Raw genomic sequence first — 16,705 nt, forward strand, 5'->3', positions numbered from 1 at the left:
AAGAAGTCCCTTTTATTAGTCCCTTTTGTTTAGTCTGTACTTTCATCCCTGTAGATACTCAAATGTCTTCTGAAGTCTTTCCAATTGTGTTACGTCTTTTACAAGTGTATCTATGTTGTTGAAAAGACACTAAATAGTCTTCCTCCTCTTATTTGAGGGGTGTAGGTTGGGATGGGGTAGAAGGGTCATGTGAGAGGTAATTAAATTTGTTTCTTAAAAATAAAGCTCAGAATATATTTAGGAAAAATTAGATGAAGTATAAAGATGAGAAGGCAAACTTCTTGGCTGATAGGGATTTATATTTTATTTATGATATGGGTTGTATGTGTCAGTATAAGAAGAAAGAACATATTAGTTCACACATAGTATGATGAGAGTTAAGGTCAAATTGTATTTTTCAGATATTATGAAAATATTATTTTGCCTTGTGTTGTTTTCTAGAAAGTCTTCACTTTGTTTAGCTATATGACTGCTGTTAGTGATGTGTTGGGTATCTTCTTATGTGCCTATTGGCTGTTTGTGTATCTTTGCAGAAATGGCCGTTCAGATCCTTTGCCCATTTTTTTTAAGTGGGTTGTATCTTTTTATTGTTGAATCGTAAAAGTTCTTTATATGTGTATGTTCAGGATACTAGTCCCTTATTAGATACATGATTCACAGATATTTTCTCCCATTCTCTAGGCTGTTTTTCACATTTTTTGGGGACAGTGTCCTTTGAAGCACAAAAGTTTTAAATTTTGTCCAAGTTGAATTTATCTTTTTTTTTTTTGCTTGCTTGTACTTTTGATGTCATAGCTAAGAAAATGTGGCCTAATCCACAATTATAAAAATTTGTAACTATTTTTCTCTAATTGTCTTATAGTTTTAGTTCTCTTACATTTATTTATTTTTATTTTTATTTATTTTTTATGCCTACAGCACCTGGTCTTTCTAGGTGGTCTCCCATCCAAGTACTAACCAGGTCTGACCCTGCTTAGCTTCCGAGATTAGACGGGATTGGGCTTGTTCAGGGTAGCAAGGCCGTAGACTCTTCTCTTACATTTAAATCTTTGCTCTGTTTTCAGTTAATTTTTCTATATGGTGTGAGATAGGGTTCCAACTTCATTCTTTTCCATGTGGATATATAGCTGTCCCTACACCATTTGTTGAAAAACCTATGCTTTCCCAAGTGACTTTTCTTGGTACCCTTGTTGAAAATCAGTTAACCATAAATGTAAGAGTATATTTCTGGATTCTCAATTTTATTTCATTGATCTATAATGCCTATCTTGATGCCACTGTCTTAAGTACTTACTTTGTAATAAATTTTGAAATCAGAAAGCGTGAGCCCTCCAATATTCTTTTTTTTATCAAGATTGTTTTGGCCATTTGGGGTCCTTTGCATTTCCATATGCATTTTAGGATCAGGTTATCAATTTCTGCAAAGAAGCTAGGTAGGAATTTGATAAGGGATTGTATTGCATCTGTAATTTAACTGGGAAATGTTGCCATGTTAACAATACTTATTTTTCCTGTTCTTAAACACTGGGATATCTTTCCATTTATGTGTCTTCAGTTTCTTTCAGAAACTTTCCAGTGTATGTTTTGTGCTTTGATACTGTTGTAAGTGGAATTGTTTCGTTATTTCATTTCCAGATTGGACATTGATAGTGTACAGAAATACACTTGATTTTTGTATATTGGTCTTGTATCCTGCTGAACTTATTAGCTCCAATAGTTTTTTAAGCGAATTCCTTAGGATTTTTTTTCTACATACAAGATTATGTCATTTGCAAATAGGGGTAGTTTTACTTCTACCTTTCTAATTTTGTTGCCTTTTATTTTTCTCTTTCTTAAATGCTCTGGTTTGAACCTCAGTACAAGATTGAATAGAAATGATGAGAGCAGACATCCTTGTCTTGTTCTTGATCTTGGGAGAGCTTTCAGTCTTTCACCATTAAATAATGAAGAGGTTCCAGATGAGCCTTAATTTTTTGAGTAATAGCTTAATGGAAAGAGATTATATCTCTAATCTGTTTTTCCCTCAACAGTCTGTCTTAAAAAATTTCATGATAAAATTTTCATTTATCATGAAAAACAGAAAAATTGAAAGACATATACAAATTGTACACCCATTTCTCCACCACTAGATTCTGTAATATTTTGCTTTACTTTCTGTCTTGATATTTATCTATTAATCCATCTTTTTTTTTTAATTTTCCAAATAAATTGTTGACAGCATGCATATTATTAACTAGTTTAACTTTTTTTTTTTAAATTTTGGAGTACAGTTTACATACAGTGAAAAAGACATCTTAAAAATACTGTTTGAAGAGTTTTGACAAATGTGTATATCTGTGTACATCTGTCATATCCCAAACCTCTTTCAAGATATATACTGTACCACATTATGTTATTCAAACTTCAGAAAGTTCCCTCATGTCTCTTCCCAGTCAGTCTGCTCTCCCCCACCTTCCCCCTGTTTCCCTCCCCAGGCAATCACTGTTCTAATTTCTTTCTCTCTATAGATTAGTTTTGCCTATTTTGAAAGTCATGTAAATAGAATCATATGGTATGTATGCTCTTAGGTTAAGGCTCCTTTGACTCTGTGTAATGTTTTTGATATTCGTCAGTGTTGTGTATATCAGTTTGTTCATTTTTATTATTGCATATTATTAAATAGTATCCATTGTGTGATTATACCACCATTTTGTCTATTCTGTTTATAGACATCCTAATTTGCTTCTTAAATAATAATACAAAAATCACTTATCAGCAAACCTGACATCAGGAAATGAACTAGGATAGATTATAATTTTCTTAGATAAATTTATATTCCAGCCTCGCTTTTTCTAGTTGCCTCAATTTGATTTTAGATATGGTTTGGGAGATCCTGGCCCTATGACCACCCCATTTCCAAACCTTCTCATCCATTATGTATTGATATTTACTAGGGAATGATTTTTAAAATTTTAATATCTTTAGCTCACTGTGACTTTTTTTTTAAAAAGGAATTTTTTTTTTTTTTTTAAACAAAAGTGTGCCTGTCCTCATGTGCGGTCCAATTTTGTAAAATCCTGCCTGTTCCCCTGAAGCTGAAGGCAGTATTGAAGCTAATTAGGAGAGTTTTGTTTGGGGAACTATGTGGTCCACTGTATTCCTGTTCACAGACCAGATTTTGCCTAATGACTTGACATTTGAGCCTGTTTTTGCAGTTACTCAGCATTTTCCTCATTAAATAAACCTTTAATACACCCAACAATCATTCATCAATGAGACCTCTTTTCCTTTTCATTTCTGGATCAGACTTATATTTACCAAATCTCTGACAATTTTTCTATCATCAGTGGATTCTTGTAGTTTCTTACCTTATAAAAAATGATTAGAACATATCTCAAAAGTTAATGGATGTATAGCTAATGCTGCATATAATACGATCATTTCTTAACTTTTTCTCTACAGTCGGCCCTCTGTGCATCTGCAGATTCAACCAACTGCGGATCCGATGGAAAATATTTGGAAAAAATATTACTTTGTCGCTGATGTGCACTCTGTAGTTAGGCCTAGAATGGTTGCTTGTGTACTGAATGTGTACAGACTTTTTCTTGTTATTCTCTAAACAATACAGTGTAACAACTGTTTACATGGCATTTATATTAGGTATTATAAGTAATCTAGAAGTGATTTAAAGTATAGGAGAGGATGTGTGTAGGTTATATGCAAATATTACACTATTTTATATAAGGGTCTTGAGCATCTGAGGGTAATTTGCAGATATAGAGAAGCAACTATATTGTGTTGCTTTAAAAATAACACAACATGATTCCCTCTTCTCCATCTGCTCAAGTTGCCGTGTATTAGTAATGTATTGAGCATGGGTGAGCCTTTGGTCATTTTTTACTAATCTGTTTTTTGTGTTATGTCTAAATTTACTAAGTTTTACTTATATTTTTCTATGTCTAGTTTTTATAGAACTCTTGCTGATTTAGCAATTTATTTTGTATCAATTTGGGTATCTATTTTTCTTTGAGGGATAGAACTAAATTGGAGTATTTGGGTTTAGTAAAGGGAAAAACTTGAATCTGAGATCATAGGACTTTTAATAAATGTTTTGGAAGAAATATTGGTAGTTGGAACTTGTTGAACCTTTGTTTCTATCCTTTTTGGGAATTTGATAAACTGAGGGTTGATAAGGGCTCTTGGGTGTGCTTATAGATAATAGTGAGTTGTCAACACTTAATGATACATGGGAGAACAACCTGATGAAAACTCTGTGATAATTTCAAAACTTTGTAGCTTTCCTTGTGATTTCCTTTCCACTTCGGTACTTCACTTGACGTTTTAATTAGAAGCAGAATGAAATGTTCTGAATTTCATCTTTTCCTTATCTGTTTCCTGTTGGAATATCTTAGGAGCAAGGAATTGGTCTAAAGAGAATAGACCAGAGATGTGGATAATTTATGAAAACTTAAAGGTATTCAGAGGAAGAATGATTTTCTTTCTTTTCTGCTCAGCACTTTCTGATTTGATTTGCTGTCACTCCCTTTCATATACATATAACCCTCTTGCCAGTTTTCTTGGGTTTGGGAGTGTGGTAGAGGCCTTGAGAGGTGAACACCATGGAAAATGGCTTGCAATAAGGCCTAGCACAGAGCTTCTGGAGGCATGGGGGGTTCTCAAACTCTTTTCCCATTACCTAGTATCCTTCAGAGCTTGAAAGAAGAAAGTCAGATCAATTTCACAGTCTTTTTTCCCCTTGCTATGCTAACTGGGAGTGCCACGCTGTGCAGGAGCATGTAGCTGGTGGGATGAAAGATGCAAATTAGAGCATAGGCTCTACTCATTGCTAAAAATAGGTATCCGTTTGGGGGGTGAGACCATCTTTTATTCTATGAAAGCATAGCTAAGAAAAGCATTTGCTATCATTCTTAATGTACCAAAAAAGCATTTAAAAGTTGGTTAGGGCTACAGTGGTTTGTTTTTTTTCCAAAGCAAATATCTTAAATCTTTTAAAAAAGTATTCCATGCTTATTTGAAGTGATTCATAACTGAGTAAAGCATAAAATTGTCTGATACTCCTCTCCTTCCCAAATACAACTTTCCAGAGATGACCACTTCTTGGTATCTAACTTTTCAGACAAGAGGGTTTTTCCTTGGCGTAAAGAATAAATGCATCACTTTGGTATATGCCTTTGGTATATAACCTTTCCTTATGGAACTTTACTGACATTATTTTTTGGCAGTTTGAATTTCTTAGGAGGAGTTAGGACACTTTAGTCTGCTTTTTTATGCTCTGAGAGTTGATAGCATATTCTGTTAAAATCCTATCTCTCAAAGTTATAACTCCTGAGTTTTTATTTCCTTTTATAAGTGAAAACAGCCTTTTTGCTGTTGGTTTGGTGAAAGGCCTGAAAGCTGGAGCTGTGATCTGATGGCTTTTCTCGTTGTCTGTCTCTTAACAAACCACTCCAAAACTTAGGATCTTAAAAAACAATTTATTATCATTTCTCACAATGGACAGGCTCAGTTGGAAACTGGCATAGCATCACTTCTGCCATATTCTGCTGGTTAAAGCAGTTACAGAGCCTGCCCAGATTCAAGAGCTGGAGAATTGGACTCCATCTCTCAATGAGAGCATTAGCAAAGAGTTTAGGGCCATCCTTAGTCACTGGTGGAGTGACTGGTGCAGTGGCATTCTTGGGAGGGAGAGGTAACAGTTATAGAACACCCTTCTTATTGCTTGTTATATATTTTTCAGAAAATTTCTTCTAGGTTAAAATTTACTATGCTTAAGCACAGCTCTAGGGTAAACTTGTTTTGTTGTGGTTGATAATGGAGTAAACATGAATAAAATTTGGTTATGGAAAAGGTTTTTAGTAATATAGGTAAGAAAATAAACTCTAGAAGAATGCCAGATTTCCTAGTCCCTTTTCCTCCCAAGGAAGCATACAGTTTATTCTTTTAAGAACTTGTTATGTTGCTTTTCTTACTGAGAACTTTGATAACTTGAAGAATTTAAGAAAATGGTTTCTGAAGCAGGTTGATATATATCATCAAGAGAGCTCTGTATGTCATTCTCCACTCCCCCAGAGACTTACTAAGCCAGATTCGTCCCCTCCCTCTAACTCAGCCCCCTCTAAACATATCCTCTTAGATAATGTTTGTAAAGTGTTTTGGGAAATGATGATGAAGTAGGTTGAAACCAGCATGGATCATACTTTTCCCTATTCTTTATCTTAAAATGAGCTCTTCACTTCAAGATGCTTACCTTTGAGAGGTTTAAAGGCTAATGGTGAGGTTTTTCTTTTCCTGGTAAGATTTTAAAAATGAAACTCTCCTTTTGGAATTTGTTGTAGAACTTGAACTGCTCTGTATTCTTGGGTATGTATAGTGTTCTTTCACCTCTGTACCTATGCTCTTGGAATTCCCTCTGTTACAGTATGTCTCCCATCACATACCCAGGCCCTTATTAAACACTTGTAAACCTTTTTCTGATTCCACAGTACATTCACATTGGTTTTTACTTGTTTCTCTTACAGCAGGGATCTCCAAACCCCGGACCGCAGACTGGTACTGGTCCATGGCCTGTTAGGAACTGGCTGCACAGCAGGAGGGGAGTGGCGGGCCAGCAAGCGAAGTTTCATCTGTATTTGCAGCCACTCCCCCACTGCTAGCATCATTGCCTTAGCTCCACCTCAGATAATCAGGCATTAGATTCTCATAGGAGCAGCAATTCCTAGTGCCAAAAAGGTTGGAGAACGTTGGCTTATAGCACTGACTTAAATGTACATGTCCAAGTTCATTGTAAGCTGTTTGAGTGCTGAGACCATCTCAGTCATCTTTATTTCCTCCGTGGCACCTCACAGTATGCTTTACTTAAATGTGTTGAATGGAATATATTCTTAAGTGCACAATATTCCACTGATCCCGAAACTAGCAGAAACTAGTGAGTGTTATAAAAAAGAAAATAATAATACAAAGAAAGTCATTGAGCATCTAATAATGGCAAATGATATTTCTATAGCTCTACACGGTATACAGACTCTTTTGCCTAAGTTTATATACTTTTGACTACTCTTGGAGGCTTGAGTAGAATTAGGAACTTAACTCCAGCTCACTCATCTAGAAAGAAGTGAAGCTGGAACTCAATTCTAGTATGGATTTGAGACAATCATGTAATTTATACTTGTGATTTTTTATTCAGGTAGATTCTGCTTTAAGAAGAAATAGACTATCTGAAGATAAAAAATAAAAAAATAGATTGAAAGACCATAATTGAATTCTTGGCTTTACTAAAAGAATTTCTTATTTCTGGTGATATATTAACCAAAGAGTTAATTTGCAATAGTTTGATTTATATCATCCATTGGCAATATATTGAATGTGAAAGTTCTTTTTTATATTTTTTATATTTTGAGACTTAAAAAATACTTTTAACTTATGTAAAGTTATTTGCTCAAGATAACAAGTGCTAATAAAATCTCATCAGTTAAGTTCATACTAGACAGAATCCTCTATTAGGCAATCAGCACTGTAGACACAGAAAACGATTTGAGTGACTATTTTCTCAGTTCTCTGTATGATGGTACATAATTAATACCATACGAGATGCACAGGAGAGAATTAATCGGTTACATACAAAGGATGCCTTAGGAAATAGGTTGGCCAACTACTTCTCAGAGCCAAATCTAGAGAAAGAACTAAAACATTTTTTTTTTATTTTGTAAGAATGGTTTTGCTTTAAAATCATTGAAGAAAAGTATTTCTGTGAAAATTATATGAAATTCAAATTTCAGTGTCCATAAATAGTTACACTGGAACACAGTCACGCTCATTCATTTGCTTAACTATTGACAGCTGTTTTCCAGCTCCTGCAGTAGAATTGAGTAGTTGTGACAGAGACCATGTGTTCTGAAAAGCCTTAAATATTTGCAGAAAAAGTTTGCCAGCTTCTGCCTTAGGACATTAGTGCTTAATTTTCTGTGGAACCACAATAGAGAAAGGCTAAGATTACCAGTGAAGACACCTGTTGGATGCAGCATTCTTTGTATTTAAGGGGTGTGTGTGCATGTATATATGTGTGTATCACAACTGTTTTGAGAATTTGCTCCTTTCCTTTGCTCTGGAATGAGGTTCTTTGTCACTTGACTTTGACACTTGAAGCCTAGATTGGGCATCCAGGTTTTATTTTGAGAAAAGGAATATTCTAACGTGCTGAGTTTGACTAATTCATTGTATTTGACACTTTGAAAAGCACTTTTTTTAATGGCTTACATTGAGATTTGCTTTTGAGGAGCTACTAATTGGCAGTTCTAAACTGGACAGATTGAGGCCAGGTAAAGCCTGTAGGTGCCTGTCAGGCAGCTGTAAAGTTAAAAATCACCTGCTGTCAACACTAGGGAATTTTATTATCATTTTCATTTTTGAATAAGTGAAGAATTAGTAGATTCCTGGAGCTACAACACTCAATGGGGAAAATGGGTAGTTTGCCTCTGTGGAATATTCCGTTTGTCTCTGTAGCCTCATCATAAATTAATCTCAGCTAACCTCTTTCTGGCTTTAGTTAAAAATCATATCTCTGGCAAGATTTTAATTAGCAAATGCAGAAATAGAACTGCTTGAGTTGTCATAACTTAAACTAGCCACAGAACTTTTAAACTGGAGACTGAGCTGTCTAACTTAGAAAGTGACTGAGTCTATCAGTGAAGACTTGGTTGGAAAAAAGGGAGGGATATGTTTGCTGCCTTAATGCTGGTAGTTTTGTTTTATATGAAGCTGAAGACAGCTAGGTAGGGATAAGAGAACTGTTGAGAAGAAAGCTGTCGACTTCTTCCTGTAAACTTCTATTTCGTATGGAACTTTTATAACTTTGATCTAGTTTTGACAAGTGAAGTTCTTCAATATCATGTTTTTCTGTAGAAGGAGATTATTAAATAAAAAATCTTCTCCAAGGTTTGACAGAAATCTTAGGTATATTAGCCAATAGTGTTGTATTATTCAGGTAATTAAAATAAACTGCCTTGCAGGTTGAGATGAATTAGCTCAGATTCTGTATTCTTACTGTTCTTCAGCAGTAGTAGCAGGTGGCCAGAAAATTAGAATGAAGATGGAGGATGGAAGAGAAGTAGGAAAGGGCTAGGGAGTACAGGTGCACTACATCCTAGAGCTGGAGCTCTCCTTTTGATTTGTGCTATTTTTGCCTTACATCTCCACCCCTTCTTTGGGAGAGGAGGAGGTAAGTAATTTATGGACACCGGTCTTCCCCAAATGACTTGCTTTTTTTAATAGTTTGTGTCTACCATTAGTATTTTGATTTGTTTTAAAACTTTATCATTTTTAAGATAAAATAGAGTCGTGATAATAGCAAGAAAATGTCCTGAGGGATAGCTGATGGGTTAAAACTTGATTCAGTCAAATGCCTTTTTGGAGGTATTATGATGGTCTTGAGGAAGAATGATTGAGGCTTTGTGGGTTCTGCCTTACTTTCCCATAGTCTCATCTAGGTGTGGACTGTATCTGTCATGTCCCTTCCACTCTGGTCCCTTCTGCTGCCCCTTAGGCTTGCTGTAGATATCTGTAAGATGGCTATGTTGTATCTAATCGAGTTGAGCAATGGATTATTAGAAAGAACATTGCATTCACTCTGGGCACAGCCCAAGTAGTCTTACTACTTCAATAGGGGGTTGCTGCTGGCCCTTAAATATCTTATCTAAAAAGAAAGAAAGACAAGAATAAACATAGGTGATCGAAACATAACCAGTGATAGTCGTACATGTGGTAACAGAAATAAGATAATTTTCTTTCCGTTGAAGGTTTTTGTAGCCAGTCAGGAGAGGGCTTTTGGAAGAGGTGAGGTTTTCTCTCTGAGGAAGGACAGACTGACATTAGTCTAAAAATGTGGAATAATGTCTCTCTTAAAAAAAAAGAGGCCATGGTAAGTAGTTTAAGTATAATTTATTGAGACCATTGGTCTCATTTTAGGAAACCACTGAAGGACTATAATATTGTTAATACAGTGTTTGAGAAAGAATCTTTCTATACATATGGGGAATTGAAGTTAAGGAATTTGACAAAAGAGGCAAGCCCCCAACCCCCAAGTTCTTATTTGTTTTTGTTCTTATGCCTTTTGAGGAGTAAGTTTTTGCTGTCAGTAGTTAGATTATGAACAAGGGATAAGGGAAGAAGGTAGAATTCTGCTTCTAAGAGCTTCTGAGAATTTAGTCTGACTGCTTATTTTTTATGGTTCTCTCCCTGTTCAGTCTGCTTCGGTAGAATTGAGAGGCATAAATTATTTTCATGGTGGAAATAATTTATACCTTAAGATTCTATCACGGAATATTAAGATATAAATTATATACAGATCAGGTAAATCATTAGATACATAGACTTTTATCACCCCATATTGATGCAGAGGTCAAAGTCTTTATTAACTTCCTAGATGCTCAAGAAAGCATGACAGTTTTCTGCTTTTGCCTGAGTCTTGTACAGGGTCAAATTACAGTTCCTTATAGTTATAAATCCTTGACCCTGTTGTTAAATTTTCAGTTTTGCTCCTTGAAATTCCTTCACTTTTTCTTTTGGACAGGATGTGTTTCTTAGCTCTTTCTTCTCAAAACACTGTCCTAGCTCTCTCTAAGGCTCCATGGCTTAGCTCCACATTCTGGCCATCTTGTGTATGCCCCATCCCTACTCCCATCCACATTACCTAATTAAGATTACTTTTATTACAAGGAACAATTCCATTAAAACTAGTAAGGGGGAAGTTTATTTTAAGGCTCTTCACTCATTCATTCAACAAACAAGTCAGGCACTATTCTAGGTATTCAAGGATACAGGGAGATCTCACATTAATCCAAGAGCAAGATCCATGATATGCCTAATAAACTTGGAGGACCTTGATAATAGGCAAGTGTTTATCTATTAGTGTCTCAAACTTTAGGGTGCATCATAACCACTTGGAAGGCTTGTTGAAACGCAGATTGCTGGGCTGAATTCCTAGAATGAGGGCAAATAATTTGCATTTCTAACAAGTTCCCCAGTGGTGTGGATGTTGATGCTGTCCTCTGGGGACCACACTTTGAGAATCTTAGTGATTATCTAATTGATTCACCTCTGACTACATATAGATGTTTACTAATTACCTTCTGCCACCAGGAATGTCTGATGTTCATCCCTCATCTCAACAGGAAGTTTTCTGGGGGACAGTTAACTCCTGTCCCCCAGAAAGGGTATGACAGTAGATATAGGCCACAAAACATGCCTAGTGAAACATATAACCAATTGTGGCAGGTCGTGTGATACATACATCTATTTTTTTTTTTTTATTTTGTTAGTTTCCTCCTTTTTTCCTGCCCATTCTTTCTTACTCTTTGCGAAACTCCTAAATTTCTTTATAAAGTCTGGTTCTTTTGGGAGGGAGGAGCCATGGTATTCTAACTTCCTACAACTCTTTTCTCTGCAGAGGTTTAATACAAAGAGGAACACATTTACCTCAGGTTTTCCCCCTTTATCCAGAGTGGTCAGACCTTCATAACCAGGAAAATTGTTTTCTGGGTGGGAGAATGGGTTTTTTTGTTTTGTTTTGTTTTTTTTTTTAAACCTTGGGGGAAAACGGAGGCTGTGAGACTATTGAAGGAGTATAGATTTGAAGTAGGACTGGAGTAGTAGGGAATAGAGTAGACAGAGTAAAAGAAACACATTAATTTCCTTAGTTTGATTTTCCTATAAGAGATGCTGTAAAGACTGAAGGCAGAGGTGAACCAAAAATAAAAATAAAATGATGAAATAAAAAAACCAGGATGTTAGAACAGAAATGACCAAGAAGAAGCCATTGGTGGCTTTAGTGTGAATTATTTAGGGTGGCGATTGGAAAGATTTGTGATAGGGAAAAAAAGATGTACCCAGTGAATATTGTATTAGTGTTAATTTTTACATGAATTAAAAAAAAAAAGGAGTATTTATTCTTTATAGTAGAGTAGGTTTTTCTAAAGTATTTTTACTGTTTAATCTTCACAAACAAATTGGGCGTTATGTTTCCCCATTTCACTGAGGGTGAAATTTAATAGATACTTGTTTAAGTAAAGCCTAGATTACTGAGGTTTTGAGGGTAGGCCTTAAAACCCAAATCTAGCTCTTTATCTTTTCCTTGCAAGTGAAGTTCTCTTACTGTTTTCCCAGTCTTAACTACACCTACCTAGCCAGAAGCCATTGTCATCTTTGACTCTTTATATCGCCTCCTTTTCCCACCCATCATTCACCACATTGGTCTTCTAGATATATCTTATTGTCTCTCTCTCCTTTCCATCCCTGCCACTCTAGTTCAGGCAGCCTCTTCCTCCTGCTTGGCCTGTTACTTCTAAATGATAAAAGTTGTGAGAAGTTGACTGGCTGGTGCTATACTAGATCTAGAATGTCTATTTTGACGTGGCCTGAGTATTTCACATCATTATAAAGGATCAGAAATGCTCCAGGTTGGAGTTAAGGGGTGCAGTGTGAGTTGCTTTGTTCATACCTAAATGTGATCAGTTAACACTGGTAGGATGGATGGGAGAAGAGGACTGGATAAGGTTTGCATCATGGGAGACCAGACTTGGATTGGGTTCCATGATGGGGGGGTACAAACTAGAGGGTAGTCAAAAGATACCAAGGCAAGCTGCCTATTTAAAAATTTTGCCAGGGGCTATTCCTGAGCTTCAAAAAAGGCGCTAGTCTTTTTAAACATCTTTTTTCTTGATGTCGTTTGGCTTGCCCCTGGATTTTAAAACCTAGGTCAAAAACTCTTACTACTAGAATTCGTTATATGATGGTTAAATAATCTTTTTGACTTAATCTAGGAACTTTAACTGTGCTTACAACATTGTTTTTTAAGGGAAAATGAGTTTTGAGTTCCAAACAGATTATACTCTAAAAAGGAACTGCTGGTATATAAAATTTACTTATATAATATGGTTTAGTAAATGTGTTTTGTTTCCAAGCCTTTGCTCATGAACAATGTGTAATAGGTATATGAAATAGGAAAAAAAAAAAAAAAACCCAAAACTCAAAGTATCTAAACTATTTTATTAGATGCTTGAATAAATAGGTACATTGCATAAGGATTCCTCACTGCCAAAATAAATTGTGTGGAAAACTTTAATCCCTTTTCCTTTATTTGTCTTCCCCTCAACTCCCCTCCCATCTAGTAGCTCTCAAAATATTCTCTGTATCTGTGAGTTTATTTCCACTTTTGTTGTTGTTTATTTTGTGCTTTAAATTCCACATGTATAGGAAATCATGTGATATTTGTCTTTCTCTATCTGACCCATTTCATTCAGCACAATACCCTTTAGGTCCATCAAGGCAATATCTTTTTCCATCCCCTTCCTTTTAGTCTGTGTGTGTCTTTTAATCTGAAGTGAGTCTCTTGTAGGCAGCATACGTAGGGGTTTTGTTTTCTTATCCATTCAGCCACTCTATCTTTTAGTTGGAGCACTTAATTCTCCATTTGAGGTACTTGTTGATAAGAATGTAGTTACTACCATTCTTTATTCCTGTTTTTGATACATGTTTTTTCTTCTTAAAGAAGTCCTTCTGACATTTCCTGTAATACTGGCTTGGTATTGATAAATTCCTTTAGCTTATTTTTGTCTGGGAAGCTCTATATCTGTTCTTGAGCTCTAAATGATAGCTTTGCTGGATAAAATATTCTTGGCTGTAGATCCTGGGTTTTCATCCCTTTGAATATTCTGTGCCAAGCTCTTCTGTCCTGCATAGTTTCTTTTAAGAAATCAGCTGCCAGTCTTATGGTGCTCTCTTGTAGGTAACTATCTGCTTTTCTCTTCTGCTGTTAAGATTCTCTCTTTGTATTTAACCTTTGGTATTTTAATTATGATGTGTCTTGGTGTAGGCCTCTTAGGGTTCCTCTTTCTTGGGACTCTCTGAGCTTCCTGGGGTTGTATGTCTATTTCCTTTACTAGGTGAGAGAAATTTTCCATCATTATTTCTTCAAATAGCTCTTCAACTTCTTGTTTTCCTCAGGTACCCCTATGACATGGCTATTTTTACATTTTATTTGTGTCCCATAGGCTTCTTAAATTATTGTTATAATCTTGGCTTCTTTTTTCTTACTATTCTGATTGAGTGTCCTTGGCTTCCCCATCCTCTATATTGGTGGTTCAATCCTCTTCTTTATCCACTCTGTTGATTTTCTCTAATATACTCTTCATCTCATTTGCTCTTCATTTCTGGCTGGTTCTTCATTTCTGGCTGGTTCCCTTTTATAATTTCCATTTCCATTTTGATATATATATATTTTTAATATTTTTGTTAAAGTTCTCATTGAGTTCAACTCTTCCCCTAAGTTCATTGAGCATCTTTATAACCAGTGTTTTGAACTCTGTATCTGTTAGGTTGCTTGACTCTGTTATTACTGGATCTCTGTTCTGTTCTCTCATATGGTTTCTGCTTCTCTGTCTTCCCATTTTGGCTGCCTTCCTGTGTCTGTTTCTATGTACTAAACAAAGCTCCTAAGTCTCCCCATTTTATTAGCACGGCTTTGTGTAGTAGGTGTTGGCTGGCACAGTCCTAAGAGGGGTTCAGCTGCAGATCAAGTTTACCCCACCCTATGCCCCTCTGGGGCCACTTGTTAAGATTCATCGAGCAATCCACAGATGCTGTGCTTATACTTGCCTCAAGAAACCACACCAGAAACTGAGGCCAGCTGCCACCAATGTAAGTCTTGGCGCTGTTCATCAAGGAGCACCAGACTTGCCAGGGACACACCTGGATGTGGCTTGGGTGGGGCCGCGAGTTGGAGAAGGCGGAATTTCAGGGAATCCTCTGGGCAGAGTACCTTGTTATCCAGTTTGATGACATTTCAGCTATGGCGGCGCTTGTGTCTGCACACTGGGAGTTGGGGAAGGCTCAGCAGAGGAACAGTGGATGGATACTGCCAGCACTTCTGCCTGGGAGAGACCCTCGCCCGGCCCTCATTCCAACAACTCAGTGTCCCCCTGTAAGTCCCTCGTGCCCCTCATGCAACCAGCCCGGCACTGGAGCTCAGAGTGAGCAGGTCTGTCACCATGAAAGTCTACTCGTGGGCATGGCCCTTTTAAGAGGTGTTTGCAGCTGCCTGGCTGCCATAGCCTCTGTGGCTATGGCAGTGGCAGCCAGGCAGCTGCAAACACCTCTTGAAACAGGGCAGCGTGACGTCATTGCCTCCTCCTCCCTTTTGCCATTGCAGCTTGATTAATTATTTCTCTTCCTAGTTGTAATGCTTCTGTTCGTCTCGATCCCAGGCGACTTTCCTTGCTGTTTGCTCTGTGTTTCTCTCACAACTTTGCTTTGGTTTCAAGAGAGATGAACAAAGCTTCTATCCTGTACGCCATTTTTTCCCATCTCTAAAATATCAAGTTTTTAATTTTATTTTGTGTGTGTGTGTGAGGACTGGGCTGGCCTAAAATTGTATCATTTAATTGTGGTGGTTTATGCTGATCGGATGCTTCTGCAGTTATATATAGTTTGGTCTAAAAAAGCTAAAGCCAATAAATTAGTAATAAGTGCAGTTTAGAAGGCAAAATATTAGAAGTTTGAGGTTTACAGGAGAACTATAATAGTTCTTTGGTGAGACATTTGGAATCTTGTTGGATTGTGATGTGGATGATTATTAATTAACCTTTCTGATCTGGTGATCTCCTCTAATATCAGTTGTCTAAATCTGACTTTTTGGAAGATTTCACAGAGGGAGTTTGGATTCTGTGGCATTTGAAATTTGTGTCCATAATTTAATTCAACTTTTTTTTTTTTTTTTTTGGCTATATAATTTTTTGATAGTGATTCAAACCTAATGAAAGAGTGAAGAATTTGATTTTGACGTTAGATTTTCTTACCAGGGGATACCTGCTTCAGAGGTTAAAATTTGAAAAGAGAGCGAGTACCATGTCTGATTTTGTTAGTCAAATGAAAGCAGCACCTTTTCTTTTTTCAGGTGGTGGAGTGGTGTGGGGCTGAAATGACTTAATGTAAAATCTGGGTTGCATTTCAAAATGGGAGAGCATATGTAAAAGTTTATGTACTATGAATATACACAGTTAATATGCCTTTAATTATTGCTGCCTCACTTTTTGAGGAGTAAATAGGAAGAATTTTCTTTCTGGATAGAAACTTTGTAAAATAATGATATCGTTTATATTCAGGCAAAATACTGCATTGCACTCTTCTTGAACTCTGACATAACACACGAGGATGATCCATAACCCACCGTTTTTTCCTCTCTCTCTCCTTTAGACCTAGTCCTTCCTTGTGTGAACCTTAGTATTGGTTCAGTTTCTTTATTATTTTCTGTCAGTTCGCTTGCATGGCTTAATGTAGAAGCATTCTTTTTGCATCCATGTTACTCTCCTTTCTACAAATCTAATATTCTATTTCTAGAGACTTCCTTCTTTCCATATTCAACATATTTAGCTTTGTGTGACTGCTTCAGATCATACTCATAACTGCACCTGTTTAGTGAAGCAGATACCACCTGCTGACTTTCACTTTTATCTCCCTGTCCTTTTAGTCAGGGGCATCCTCCACCCCCACATGCATACTATTTCTAATTACCTCAGGTTGTCTGTTAAGTTTTAAACTCCTTGGTACAATCTGATTTTGTTCTCTTGATAGCATTTTGTTTACTGCATAATACCTTCGTGCTTTTGTAAATAATGAAATATACATATTTCTCATTTACATGCAGTAATTTTGTGAG

At 36.4% G+C, this 16,705-nt stretch overlaps 1 protein-coding gene and 1 pseudogene across 2 annotated transcripts in view; one reads left to right on the top strand and one right to left on the bottom strand.

Moving 5' to 3' along the window:
- Positions 1–16,705, top strand: part of ZFAND3 (zinc finger AN1-type containing 3) — a 332,486-nt gene that overhangs the window by 13,830 nt on the left and 301,951 nt on the right. The window lies entirely within an intron of this gene.
- Positions 910–1,028, bottom strand: LOC111736231 (annotated as a pseudogene).

The sequence above is a fragment of the Pteropus vampyrus genome, unplaced genomic scaffold (genome assembly GCF_000151845.1).
Source record: "Pteropus vampyrus isolate Shadow unplaced genomic scaffold, Pvam_2.0 Scaffold18, whole genome shotgun sequence".
NCBI classification, from domain to species: domain Eukaryota; kingdom Metazoa; phylum Chordata; class Mammalia; order Chiroptera; family Pteropodidae; genus Pteropus; species Pteropus vampyrus.